At 44.3% G+C, this 14,704-nt stretch overlaps 1 pseudogene; it reads left to right on the top strand.

The window, feature by feature from the left end:
- Positions 1-11,932: 11,932 nt before the first annotated feature.
- On the top strand, positions 11,933-13,679 carry LOC111139965 (annotated as a pseudogene).
- The last annotated feature ends 1,025 nt before the right edge of the window (positions 13,680-14,704 follow it).

The following is a 14,704-nucleotide window of genomic DNA, read 5'->3' as shown; positions in this document are numbered from 1 at the left end:
AGAGACAGCAAGAGAGGGAACACAAGCAAGGGGAGTGGGAGAGAGAGAGAAGCAGGCTTCCTGGTAAGCAAGGAGCGCAATCTGGGGCTCAGTCTGAGGACCCTGGGATCATGACCCTAGCCAAGACTGATGCTTAATGCTGAGCCACCCAGGCGCCCCTCTCTCTCTCTTTTTTTAATGTCTATTTTATCTGATACAAGTATTGCTACCCTGGCATTTTTTGCTTCCACTTGCAGGTAAATGCTTTTCCACCCTTCACTTTTAATCTGCATGTGACATTAGGTTTGAAGTAAATCTCTTCTAGGCAGCATATAGATGAGTCTTACTGCTTTTTTCTTCCCATTCAGTCACCTAGTGTCTTTTGATGGGGGTATTTATCTATTTACATTTTAAGTAATCACTGATAGATATGTATTTATTGTCATTTTATTACTTGTTTTCTTATTACTTGTTTTCTAGTTGTTTTGTAGTTCTTCTCAGTTCCATTCTTCTCTTCCTTTCTTCCATTGTGGTTTGGTGGCGCTGTCTAGTCTTACATTTGGATTCCTTTCACTTTATGTTTAGTGTACAAAAACCTATTATAGGTTTTTTATTTGTGGTTACCTTTAGGTTCATATATAACATCTTAGGTGTATAGTAGTCTGTATTAAGTTGATGGTTGCTTGAGTTTGAACACATTTCAAAAGCAATAAATTTTTATCCTCACTAACACATGTATGATGTCATACTTTACATCTTTATATTTTCTGTATCCCTTGACTTTTTTTGTAAATATAATTGTTTAACCTCCATATACTGGCTTTATATGTGATTAATCTACTATCTTCACTATATGTTTTCTTCTACCTGTGAAATGTTTTTCTTTCATTATTTTCTTACTTCTGGTTATGGCCTTTTCCACTTTCTTCTGGCCTGCAAAGTTTCTGCTGAAAAATCAGCTGATGCCCTGAGAGCTTTTCTTTATACATAACTGTTTTCTTTGCTGCTCAAAAACTTTTCCTTATTCTTGCTTTTTGCCATTTTAATTGCTGTGTTTCTTGGTGTGGACCTCTTTGGTTTCATCTTGTTAGGGGTTCTCTTCTCTCTAGACCTCGATGCCCATTTCCTTCACCAAATTAAGGAAGTATTCAGCTATTATTTCTTCAGGTAAGTTTTCTGTCCTCTTTTCTCTCTCTTACCCTCCTGGAACCCCTTTATAAAATTATTCTATACTTGATGATATCATTAGGTTCCCTTATTGTCATTTTTAACTATTCTTTTTTCCCTTTTCAGCTCAACTTGTTTCTTCCATTAACCTGTTTTCCAATTCACTGATCCACTGTTCTTCACCAACTAATATACTGTGAATTCCTTCTATTTTCTCAATTATTGTATTTTTTTCTTTGTATTTTATTTTAATTTTTTATTTCTTTTCAGCATAACAGTATTCATTGTTTTTGCACCGCACCCAGTGCTCCATGCAATCCGTGCCCTCTCTAATCAATTATTGTATTTTTGAATTCATGTTCTTTTTTGTATTTTCTGTCTCTTTGTTGAAATTCATACTGACTCCATCTCCTCTTTCCTTAGGTCTGGTGAATATTTTCGTATTTGTATTTTTACAATTTTAATTTTTAAAACCAGGCATACTGCTTATCTGCTTTTTATTTTTCTTCTTTCTCTGTGAGTTTTTCTTTTTCACTTGGTACATATACCCTTGACTTCTCATTTAATGGGTCTCTGTGTATTTGTTTCTATGAATTAGGTAGGTCAGCTAACTTCCTGAAGATAATGGCCTTGGGTAGAAGTCCTTGGTGCCATGTGCCCTTCTCTTTTCTGGGCCATGATTACATTCATTCCAGTCTTCTACAGATCTGCTCTACCTGGTATGGGTACATTTGCCAGAGTTTTTTTCCCTACACTGGTGAGAGGCCGGTCTTCAGCAGCTATAGGCTCATTGTTGGGCAGGGACAGCACTCAGAGTGGCTCTCTGCAATTAGTTTCTCTGACAGCTTTAGGTGTACCAAAGGGCAGAGTTTCCTTCCTGCACAGCTAGTTAAGCAGTCCAGCCAGTGTGTGGAGTTATCTCTTCCCCTCCACATGACAGGAGTCACTTTGGAGCGGCACCCATTCCAGCCTAGGAGCCAGCCAGGTGTTGCATGGTGGGTGGGCTTTGGTGTGATGCCTACCAGGGGTGGAAGTTTGGTTGAGCTGAGCATGCGGAGGATCACCTGGGTTGAGCAGCAAGGTAGATGTAGTGTTAGGGCTGAGTTTTGCAAGCATGCATCTGCCCAGTCTGTTGGAGGGGAAGAAAAATGGCATCTGCCAGCACATTTGTTCTTGGAGAAATCTGCAGATTCCTGACCCTCCCAGCACACATTCAGTAAAGATTAATCAGTAAATCTTCTTTATGTGCACCTGACACACTTTTAGACTGCTGCTTCTGTGCTGTGTCTTAGTCTGGGTTATTTATTTTATGGTGACTTTTTAAGGGCAAGGAATTGGTTTCCTACTTCCCTCAGTTCACCGGAGTTAAGAGTGCTGATTTTTAAAGCTCTCAGGGTTAAGCCGTACTATTTTTCAAAGACAGATATTATGGCGTCTTGTCTTCCCAGTGAGCTGTGCTATGGTTCTGCTCTTCTTAGTTTTCCATGCTTGTGGTGTTCCTGTTTATGGTTGTTAGTCTTTGTGTTCTCTTAGTGTCTCCACCCCTCTTACCTTTTCAATATCGCCTCCTCTGTATGATTAACCATGAAGGGTCTGTTCCGCCAATCTTCGGATCATTTCCAGATTTGTGCAATGTAGCTCTTATCCACACGTATCTGTGAAATGCAACAAGTTCAGGATCCTTCCACTCCATCATCTTTCCTAAACACAGAATATTTCATTTCATCTTAAGCACAAAAAAATTGAGATAAAGATATTTTTCCCAACCCTCGTCCAACATGCAACATCTATAGACAAGGAACTTAATTCTCTGCCATCCTTCAAAACTCTACAATGACTGCAATATATTATTGCAATATATTGTTATTCCTGTAGAGCAACAGTACATCCCCATTTTAATCCTACATTTTAAGAGGTGTTGATCCCACATGCAACTACCACCAATAGTTACAGCAGTGTTATCAACAATAGCCAAAATATGGAAAGCCCAAGTATAAATATGTGTGTGTGTTTGCATGTGTGTTTGTGTGTGTATGTGTGTATATATGTAATGCATGTATATCTGTTTTGTGTATATACACATAAATATTTATATATGTAAAATATATGTGCATAATATATATTATATATACTACATACATGTATACACAAGCATGTATACATACATTATACATTTACATTACATATGTATAATATATGTACGTTATACACACACACAAGCGTGCTGGCAGATACCATTTTTTCCCCTCCACCAGAATAGATAGATGCATGCTTGCAAAACCCAGGCCTAACGCTGAATACATATATAATTATATGCATATATTATACATAAAACATACACATATAATTACATACGTACATTATACATAAAACATACATACGTATATAAACACACCTACTATATATGTGCAATACATACAATGCCTGCATATACATGTAAATATAGGTATATATATATACACGTACATATATAATATGTACATATAGTGCATGTACATATGCATTCATATACACATATGCATACAATACATATACATGTTTGTGCGTGTACATATACATACATGTGACACGCATATACATATGAATACGTATATTCATTATATGTGTGTTATATGTGTGTGTGCATGTGCAGATATGTACATATACATACTTATACATATGCTATATATGATTAAGCAGTATATAATTAAATAGTGTATGATTATATAACATATAATTAAATAATATACATATAACACATGTGTGATATGTGTATAATATATTTTATATATGTATGATGTTTATGTTTATGTGTATGTATAATATATGTATATGTATATTACAATACATAACAAAATAAGATATAGTATATTTATATATAATCCAAAATTTTAAAAGTGCTGATCCCACATGCACCATGATAGTTGAATAGCAGCATTATCAACAATAGCCAAAATATGGAAAGCACAAGAATATATATATTATATACATAATATATATTAAGAATATATTATATACACACACACATGCATGCACACACACACAAATCAGGAACAATATATTGTATTAGTATATATATTAGTATATTAATATGTGTATTAATATAATATATTCGTGATGAAAAATAAAATAAAAATAAAAAATAAAATATTATAATATATTAGTAATGAAAAATAAAAACTTGAGGGGTGCCTAGTTGGTTCAGTGGGTTAAGCTTCTGCCTTTGCCTCAAGTCATGATGTCAGGGTCCTGGGATTGAGTCCCGCATCAGGCTCTCTGCTCCATGGGGAGCCTGCTTCCTCTTCTCTCTCTGCCTGCCTCTCTGCCTACTTGTGATCTCTCTCTCTCTGCCAAATAAATAAGTAAAAGCTTTTTAAAAAATCCTGTAATTTCTTAAAATAAATAAAATAAAATCTTGCCACTTGCAATGACATGGACGGGGCTAGAGTGTCTAATGCTGAGTGAAATAAGTCAGAGACAGACAAATACCATATGATTTCACTCATAGTGGAATTTTAAAAAACAAAACACATGAACAAAGGAAAAAAAGAGAGAGAGAGAGACAAACCAAGAAACAGGCTGTTAACTCTACAGAACAATCGGATGGTTACCAGAGGGGAGCTGGGTTGGAGAGGAGTTAAACAGGTCATGGGGATTAAGAAGGGCACATGTGATGAGCACATGGTGCTGTATAAAATTGTTGAATCACTAAATTCTACTCCTGCAACTAATATTATACTAATTGGATAACTATTTAATTGTTAACTAATTGGAATTTAAATAAAAACTTAATATAAAAATACATAAATAAATAGTTTTGATCCCTCCCTTCAATTATTATCTCGGTATCTTTTATCTCTCTTTATTTTTTGGCTTCCCACTTAACTATTTTATTGATTAGGGCTGTATTAATTAGCCTATTACATTTGTTTTAATCATCATTATTTGTAGAAACTACATGATATACTTTTAAAGTAAAATAAGCTAGCTATATATTATTGGGATTATATTATTTAGAGCTTTTTTTAATTATGAAGAAGTTTAAGAAAAATTTATTGTCCTATTATGTCAAGTATCACTAGTGACTCTTTGGTGCAACATGTGGCCTTAATCCATTCTTTTGGATGATTAACAATACACAAATATTTTTTAGTTAATATTTTATTAGAATTTAGAAAATATAATAAGCTGGAGAATATAAACATCACAGCAAAAATGTTTGCTGTGTTTAAAAGTTGATTTATCAGGGATGCCTGGGTGGCTCAGATGATTAAGCATCTGCCTTCAGCTCAGGTCATGATCCCAGGGTTTTGGGATCCAGCCCCACATCTGATTTCTTGCTCAACAGGGAGCCTGCTTCTCCACTGCCTGCCATTCCCCTTACTTGTGTTGCACTCTTTCTCACTCTCTCTCTCGCTTTCTCTCTCTCTGTGTGTGCATGTGTGTCAAATAAATACATAAAATATTTTTTAAAAAATAAAGTAAAAGTTGATTTATTATCTTATAAATAGTCTATATTCTTCCACTTTTCTTTTTTTTAAGTTAAGGTTTTTGGGACCTCTTGTACTGAGCTGCTCTCATGATTTTCTCTTCTGAAATTTGCAAGCTTCAGTGTTATATGTCATGATGTTGACCCATTTTTATTGATTGAGGGGAGGGTTCTTTGTGCCTCCTGGACTTAAATGCCTGTTTCCTTCCCCAGATTAGGAAAGTTCTCAGCTATAATTTGTTTAAATCAACTTTCTGCCCTTCTCCCTCTCTTCATCTTTTGGTACCCCAGATACCAAGTACCTTAATATTATTTCACTTCATGGTATTGCTGATCTCTCCAATTCTCCCCTCATGACCATAGTTGTTTTCCTCTTTTTCTCAGCTTCCTTATTCCCCATCATTTTGTCTTCTATGTCACTAACTCTTCTGCCTCATTTATCTGAGCAGTTAGAGCCCCAGTTTTTATTGCATCTTAGTAATGGCATTTTATGTTTTAACCTGATTAGATTTTGGTTCTTTTATTTCTGTAGTAAACTGATTCTTCAGTATCTTTTATGTTTTTTTCAAGCCCAAAGAGTATCTTCATAATCGTTGTTTTGAATTCTAGTTCCAACATCTTATATTCATAATTCCATGGCAGAGAGTACTACTTCTGGCTCTTTCTTTTGGGTTGAATTTCTCCGTCTCATCATTATGTCCAGAAAAGAACAGAAGAAAGAGAAAAGACAAAAATAGCAACAACCATTGCAGGGGGGCGGGGGGGGGGGGAGGAGGAGGAGAAGGAGGAGACAAAATAAAATAAGGGGGAAAAAGTAAAAAAGAGCAAAACACTAAAGTAGATCCTGAGTGTATTTTGTCCTGTTTGTTGAAAGAAACTAAGAAAATAGTTAAGAAAGTAAAACATATATATATATACAAAAATAAAATAAAAATAAAACCAAAAATTAAAAATATACATATATAACATAGATCTAAAAATATAAATTAAAAAACAAGAAAAGAATTGATAAAATAGGGGTGCCTGGGTGGCTCAGTGGGTTAAAGCCTCTGCTTTCAGCTCAGGTCATGAACCCAGGGTCCTGGGATCGAGCACCGACTCCGGCTCTCCACTCGGCGGGGACCATGCTTCCCATCCCCCCCTCTCTCTGCCTGCCTCTCTGCCTACTTGTGATCTCTCTCCCTGTCAAATAAATAAGTAAAATCTTTTTTTTAAAAAAAGGAATTGATAAAATAAGAATATAGTGAGAAAAAATAAAACAAAGACTAAAGAATAATAAAAAGCCACAAATGCTATATACTGTTTTCCCCAGGAGCTGAAGGACTGCAGTTGAGTATGATCAGTATACTCGGTGATAGCTGAATGTTCCTGCTGGTCTTCTGGGGGAGGGGCCTGTTATGCTGTCCTTAACCTGATGAAATTGTCCTTACAGTCTGTTGTCCTTACCCTGGCAAAACTGCACTTACCTTGCATTCATACAGAATGAAAATGGCAGCGCCTCAATCTCTATCCCAGAAACTGAATGTCCATGCCTCCACTCTTCAGTGAGCCCTCACAGAACAGCAGTCAATCACTCTTGTGTCCCTGGTTTCCACCCAAATTCTGTGTTCACCCAGCCTGTGACAGCATTTTTATCTCAGATACAGAACCCATTTTTGAGTTTTCAAACTATGGACTCCTGTGGTGTGGACCAATGCATTTCCTCCTAGGGGAGGGAGAATTCCCATCAAAATCAACAAAAGCAGGTTAAGACCAAGACATACCACTTATTTCTATTTCATTTAGTCTCTTGCTATGGTTTTGTCCTTTTCTTTCATTTGGGATATATTCCTCTGTTATTTTTTCCCCACTCTCTGTGTCTGTTTCTGTGAATAAGGAAAGTCAGCTACCTCTCCTGTTCTTCAAAACAGTGACCTTTTGAAGAAAACCTTCTGTAGTACCCTGCCTTATGATCTGCCCTGTCCACCAGAATCTGGTTGTACTCCCTGTGTGGGCTGCTTCCTCCCTCTTGTTATGAATGGGGTGAATTGGCTGTGGGTGTACTGCTGGTTGAAGCTGGCCTTGGGTATAGCCGTACCCAGCTCTGTCCACAGAAACTTGGCATGTCAGAAGAGGGTAATATAAAGTATTCAATGTGCTAAATGGGAAAAATCTGCAGCCCAGGGTATTCTGTTAGCAAGGCCATCATTCAAAGTAGGAGGAAAGATAAAGGGTTTCTCAGAAAAACAAAAGCTAAAGGAGTTCACAACCACTAAACCAGTCCTGCAAGAAATATTACAGGGGACCATTTGAGGGAAAAGGAGAGACCATATGTGACAGTACAAAAAAGAGAGGAAAATACAAAAACAGTAAAAGTGAATGTTTCTGTAAAATATTACCCAAGGAACTCACTAAATAAAAGAATTTAAACTATAATAACAGATACCTTAAATGTGCAGAGGGAAAATAATAGACTGAAACTTAAACAACTAATAACTTAATACAGACTGGTATAGGCAGAAGAGGTTATATACAAACCCAATGTATCAAAACCCACTAATAGGGGCACCTAGATGGCTCAAAATCGGTTAAGCATCTGCCTTCAGCTCAGGTCACGATCTCAGGGTTCTGGGACTAAGCCCCATATCAGGCTTCCTGCCCAGTGGGGAGCCTCCTTAACCCTCTCCCTCTATGCCTCCCCGCTCCATTCACTCTCTTTCTTTCTCTCACAAAAGTAAAGAAGTAAAATCTTTAAAAAAATTTTTTTAAACACTAAAAATATGCAATGAATAAAAAGAAGGAAATCTGATATATCACTAAAGAAGATCACAACACATGAGTAAAAGACAAGAATAGATCAGAATATTTTCAAACAAAACAACCACAAATCAAGTAATAAAATGGCAGTAAATACATATCCATCAATAATTTCTTTGAATGGAAATGGACTAAACACTCCAATCAAAAGACACGGGGTGTCAGAATGAATTAAAAAAAAAAAAAAAAAGACCCATCTGTATGTTGCCTACAAGAAACTCATTATAGACCTAAGGAGACCTGCAGATTGAAAGTGAGGTGTTAAACAAGCCTCTGTCATGCAAATAGATGTCAAAGGAAAGTTGAGTAGCAATATTTATATCGAACATACTAGACTTTGAAAAACAATGACTGTAACAAGAGACAAAGAAGGAAATAACATAATCATAATGGGCACAATCCAACAAGAAGATGTAACAATTGCAAATGTTTATGAACCCAACATGGGAGAAGCCAAATACATGAAACAGTTAATAGCAAATATAAAGAAACTTATCTATAGTAACACAACAATTGTTGTTCATCTAAGCAGAAAATTAACAAGGAAACAATGGTTTTGAATGACACAGTGGACTAAGATGTACTTAATAGATTATTCAGAATATTTCATCCTAAAACAGCAGAAGACACATTCTCAAGTACACATGGGACTGTCTCCAGAACACATCACATAAAACAAACCTCAATAAATTCAGAAAGACCAGGATCATACCATGCATCTCTCTGACCGCAGTGTTACAAACTGGAAGTCAGCCACCAGAAAAAAATCTGGAAAGACCATAAATAATGGAGATTAAAATAATGGAGATAATGAAGGTTTAAAACACGCTACTAAACAATGAGTGGGACAACTGGGATATCAAAGAAGAAGTTTTAAAAGCATGCAAACAAATAAAAATGAAAACACAGTGGTCCAAAATCTTTGGGATGAAGCAAAAGCAGTCCAAAGAGGGAAGTATATAGTGATACAAGCCTACCTTAAGAAGGGCGGGGGGAATGTTTATAGCAGCAATGGCCACGGTCGCCAAACTGTGGAAAGAACCAAGATGCCCAACGGATGAATGGATAAGGAAGATGTGGTCCATATACACTATGAAGTATTATGCCTCCATCAGAAAGGATGAATACCCAACTTTTGTAGCAACATGGACGGGACTGGAAGAGATTATGCTGAGTGAAATAAGTCAAGCAGAGAGAGTCAATTATCATATGGTTTCACTCATTTGTGGAGCATAACAAATAGCCTGGAGGACAAGGAGAGATGGAGAGGAGAAGGGAGTTGAGGGAAATTGGAAGGGGAGGTGAACCATGAGAGACTATGGATGCTGAAAAACAACCTGAGGGTTTTGAAGGGGTGGGGGGTGGGAGGTTGGGGGAACCAGGTGGTGGGTATTGGAGAGGGCACGGATTGCATAGAGCACTGGGTGTGATGCAAAAACAATGAATACTGTTACACTGAAAATAAATTTAAAAAATTAAAACAAAAACAAAAACAAAAAAAAGAGAAGGGGGGAGTCTCAAATAAACAATCTAATATTTTACATAAAGTAGCTAGAAAAAGAACAACAAACAAAACCTAAAAGCAGCAGAAGGAAGGAAATAATAAAGATTAGAGCAGAAATAAATGATATAGAAATAAACAAACAACAACAAAAGCCAAAAGAGCAGATCAATGAAACCAGGAGCTTCTTCTTTCAAAAAAATCAGTAATATTGATAAGCCTCTGACCAGATATTTAAAAACAAAGGGGGGGGGGGGGCAAGGACTCAAATAAATAAAATCACAAAAGAAGGTAGAAAAAAAACCACCACAAAAATACAAATATATATATACACACACACACACACACACACACACACACACACACATATGTAGGAGATTATGAAAAACTCTATGTCAACAAGTTGGACAACCTGGAAGAAATGGACAAATTCCTAGAAACATAAAAATTACCAAAACTGAAACAGGAAGAAATAGAAAATTTTAACAGATGTGTGGTCCGGAGCCCCAGTGCCCAGAGCCGGGACCCACGCGGACGCCGGGGCCGCCAAGTCTCTGTGGTGAAAGAGGGCCCCGGATGGGCCATGGGGCCGGGACAGAGGCGGGGGGGGGCGGGGGCGGGGGCGGGGGGGGGGGCGGGGGCGCGGCGACCCCGGCTCCCTCCTCCCGAGGTCGAGGAGACTCACAAGCGCCGGGGGCTCCGGGCTGCTCTCGCGGATCGGAGGATGATGCCGCGCTCGGTGCCCCGGGGCTGGCCTCAGTTTCTCGGGCCGACGGGTTCGGCGACTGCTGGGATGCCCGATGGGGAGCGGCGCCCTAACCAACCGGAGGGGGCGGGGGATCCGCGGGACCTGTGCGCCCTGCCCTCGCCGGCGGCCCCTCGGCTCCCCCGGCACCGCCCCTCGGCACCTCGATCCCACTCCGGGACCCCGGGCTTTGGGGACCCAAGGTCTCTCGGGGAAGCTGGGTCGCGTCCCCCATTCTGAAGGCATCCTGCGTCCTTGGCGACCCCAGTCCTCTACCTCACCCGCGGGGGACTCTTCATTCTCTCGGGGAGCTAGAGCCTCCGGTCCTCCACCTCTCGGCCTCTCCCTTTCTCCTTCCTCTGCTGCGGGACTTTTGTCCTAGAAATGGAGTGGGGCCGTGCAGGTGGACCAGCCTGGAGCGGAGGGACGCCTTCGCCGCATCCCCCCCTCCCCTGGGGTAACCCCTGCGGGACTTCCTCCAGCCTGGATCTCCCAAACTGGGTGGGGGAAGGGGTGATTCGCTGAAACCCCCAGGAGACCCTGATCCTGGAACATTCTACTGTCCCTTTTGGGAGGGTCGAATCTCCGTTTCCAAAAAGCCCCCACTCCAGCACCTGGGAATGACCCAGTCTTCCCCAAACCGCATACACAGGGAAACCCTGGGACCCCATGGGAAAATGTCGCTTCAGGGTACTCCACATTCACTTGCCCTGGGTGCCTGCACCTTCAACCAGCCTCGGCTTCTCCAGAGTCCCTGTGACGTACATTGCAGTGTCTTTCTTCCGTTTGCCCTGGCCCTGCGGCTCCCCCCCTGGGGATCCGGGCTGTCTCCCTCTTGGCCTGGCCCTGTGAGGCCACACTACTATCCTGCCTCTTCCTCAGTAGCCCTCAGCCCCTGTGTCTCGGCAAGAGACACCCAGGCGGGAGGCCTGGCCACCTCCAGAGTGTGAGCTGAGGACAGAGGGTCCTCGGGAGACCCCACTCCCCGCTGCCTGTGCCCAGGATCTGCCAGCACTCCTGCAAAGGGCTTTAATTTCTTCTTTGAAATAGGTGTGGTAGGGGCTATCTGGGCAAGGATCGTCCCTGCAAAATAAAATCCGAATGTGTCCCCTTCCCCTTCCCAAAGAGATGGGGGACCTTCTCTCTCTAAGTGGAATATTAAGACAGTGGGACCCAGATGGAGTTGCGGTGGCAAGAGGGCGTCGGTCGTGCCAGAAGACGCCTGCCCCCTTCTCAGGCCTCCACCAGCCATGTGGGCCTTATTGCATTGGGTGGGATGACTGAGGTGGAAGGGGAAAGGACAGTCTTCTTCAGGTCCCACATTAGAGACTCTCCCCAGTGTCCCCGCAGGTTATTGAGCCCCGCGGCTGTAGAGCAAGTCCTGTGTCTGCTCCTCCCGATGGTTCTCCCCGCCCAAGTTTCACCCCAAAGCTTCACCCCAATGGTTCACCAGGTTTGGAGAGGGAAATGAAAGCAAACAGGGTGGCTAGCTGGGTTGGGGAACAAGCCGAAATCTCCACCAGAGGTCGTCCTTAGAGACTCACAGCATTCCCCGGACTGCACACCCATTGGGAGCGGGACTCCCGAGATAGTGCTCGGACTCCTTGTCATCCTTATTGAGGGGAAAAAGAAACCACGGTTTGGAGACAGTAAGGGGGACCCATTCAGAGTCATTTCGCTTGTATGTGGCAGAGTCAAGATTTCAACTCAGACAGCCTGACTCTGCAGGGCTTGCCTGGGTCCCCTGGTCCTGGCAGAGAGGCAGTGCAGGCAGGGAGAGAAAGCAGGCCCCTCCTCTAACCACAGGGCGTGCCTGGTGACTTGAGTATGTACCTCCCTGCAGCTCCGAACAAGTCACAGGGGACTCATCCTTTCCTCTCTCCTCCGTGCCACCTTCCATCCCCACCGCGCCCTCCCCCAACCCGTCCAGGAAGAAAACTGTCTACAAGCGCGTGTGCCTGTCCCTGGCCGTCCTCGTGGCCTTAACAGTATTCCAGCGCAGTCTGACCCTCCACTGCAAGAGCGCCCGCGGCCCACCCGGGAGCCACAGAAGGCCCAGAACCTCAGCAGACACCTGGTGAACCCCAACGGCTTCTGGAAGAATCCCAAGGCTGTGTCTGCCCCCACCCCCATGGCCCCGCGAGGGCCCCAGACTTGGGATGTGAGCACCACTTACTGCTCAGCCAACGTCAACCTGACCCACCAGCCCTGGTTCCAGGACCTGGAGCCCCATTTCCGGCAGTTTCTGACCTACCTGCACTGCCGCTACATCCCCATGCTGCTGAACCACCCGGAGAGTGCCGCAGCGCCGTCTACCTGCTGGTGGTGGTCAAGTCGGTCATCACGCAGCACGACCGCCGCGAGGACATCGCCATACCTGGGGCCGGGAGCAGGAGCCAGGGAGCCGCGGCTCTGTGCGCACCCTCTTCCTGCTGGGCACTGCCTCCAAGCAGGTGGAGCGCGCCCATTACCAGCAGCTGCTGGCCTACGAGGACCGGCTGTAAGGCGAAATCCTGCAGTGGGACTTCCTGGACGGCTTCTTCAACCTGACCCTCAAGGAGTTCCATTTCAAGTGGTTTGACCTCTACTGCCCCCATGTCCAGTTCATCTTCAAGGGCGACGACGACGTCTTCGTCAACCCCACCAACATGCTGGAGTTCCTGGCCGACCCGGAGCCACAGGAGGACCTGTTCGTGGGCGACGTCCTGCAGCACGCCCGGCCCATCCGCAAGAAGGACAAGTACTACATCCGAGGGCTCCTGTACAGCAAGGCCAGATACCCGCCATACGCGGGCGGCGGCGGCTTCCTCATGGCCCGCGGCCTGGCCCGGCGCCTGCACCGCGCCTGCGACACGCTGGAGCTCTACCCCATCGACGACGTCTTCCTCGGCATGTGTCTCGAGGTGCTGAGAGTGCAGCCCACGGCGCATGAGGGCTTCAAGACGTTCGGCATCTCGCGGAACCGCAACGGCCGCACGAACAAGGAGCCCAGACCCCCAGGGGGCGGGGCCACGCGTTCTTGAGCGCCCCGGGTCCTCCCATGGCCCCCCCCCTCCCCCTCCCCCGAGGCCTGGGACTGGAGCTGCAATGCCCGGGACAGAGATCGTGGTTCCCTGACCCTCAACCCCGCAGGAAGGTGGGGGTGGGTGAGCGTGGGGCTTTGTGGCCCCCTGGGCGTGATGGGGCGCAGTGAGCCAGAAGGGGGCCTCGGTGCGTGGACCCAGAAAGTAGTTCTTCCCCGCCTGCGCAAGGTCATCTTGGGAGCAAGGCCGGTGGCCTCCGGTAGCACTCCTAACCTGGGTTCCCTGCTGGGCTCCCTGTGACCTGGAGGGAGACCCTAGTGGCCTCTGAAGCAACCCCCGTGCTCAGGTACCCGGGTTAGGCCTGGCCCTGGATGGGAGAGGGGCGGCCCTCTCGTCTTCACAGAGGAGATTCTCCACCTCCCATGAAATGCCTCAGTCTCCCCCACGGCAGTCTCCCCCACGGGCCCAGGCAGCCCTTTCAGGAGAAGCTCAACACTATGCAGGCTCGCGGGCCCCTCCTCTGCCGCCCATGCCCCTGGGCCTCCAGGATATGGAAGCTCGCAAGGCCCTCGGCACCGCTCTCCCCCGCCCCCAGACCTGCCTGGACTTGCTGCTCCTCTCTGCTTGCATGTGGCTTCGCTCCCGGCTGTGTCCTGTGATGCTCCATCCACCCCGTCTGGAAGCGCGGCTGACCGCCCTGACTACCTCAGCAATGCTCAGAACCTCCAGATGGGCTGCAGCACACCCACCCCAGGGCCAGAGTACTCCAATCTCTGCAGTCGCGGTGCTGCCCAGCCCGCCGAGGACGCGGTGCCAAGGCCTGGCTCCCCAGCCGGAAGCCAGCTGGTTTGCCCCTGGAGATGGACATACCTCTATTATTGTGAAGTCTTATTTATGACGAATTTGGAGGGAGAGAGTGCCAGGCCTCAGGAGATGATGGTGTTCCTCCTCTCCCTTCCCTCATTCCAGCAAGATACCACCTCCCGCGGCCACGCACTCCCCACCCATGCCTGTTACAGTCCCCC

The sequence above is a fragment of the Enhydra lutris genome, unplaced genomic scaffold (genome assembly GCF_002288905.1).
Source record: "Enhydra lutris kenyoni isolate GAN:26980312 unplaced genomic scaffold, ASM228890v2 scaffoldscaffold130, whole genome shotgun sequence".
Lineage (NCBI taxonomy): Eukaryota > Metazoa > Chordata > Mammalia > Carnivora > Mustelidae > Enhydra > Enhydra lutris.
The sequence above is the reverse complement of the archived record's forward strand: the minus strand, read 5'-3'. Positions and strand labels throughout refer to the sequence as shown.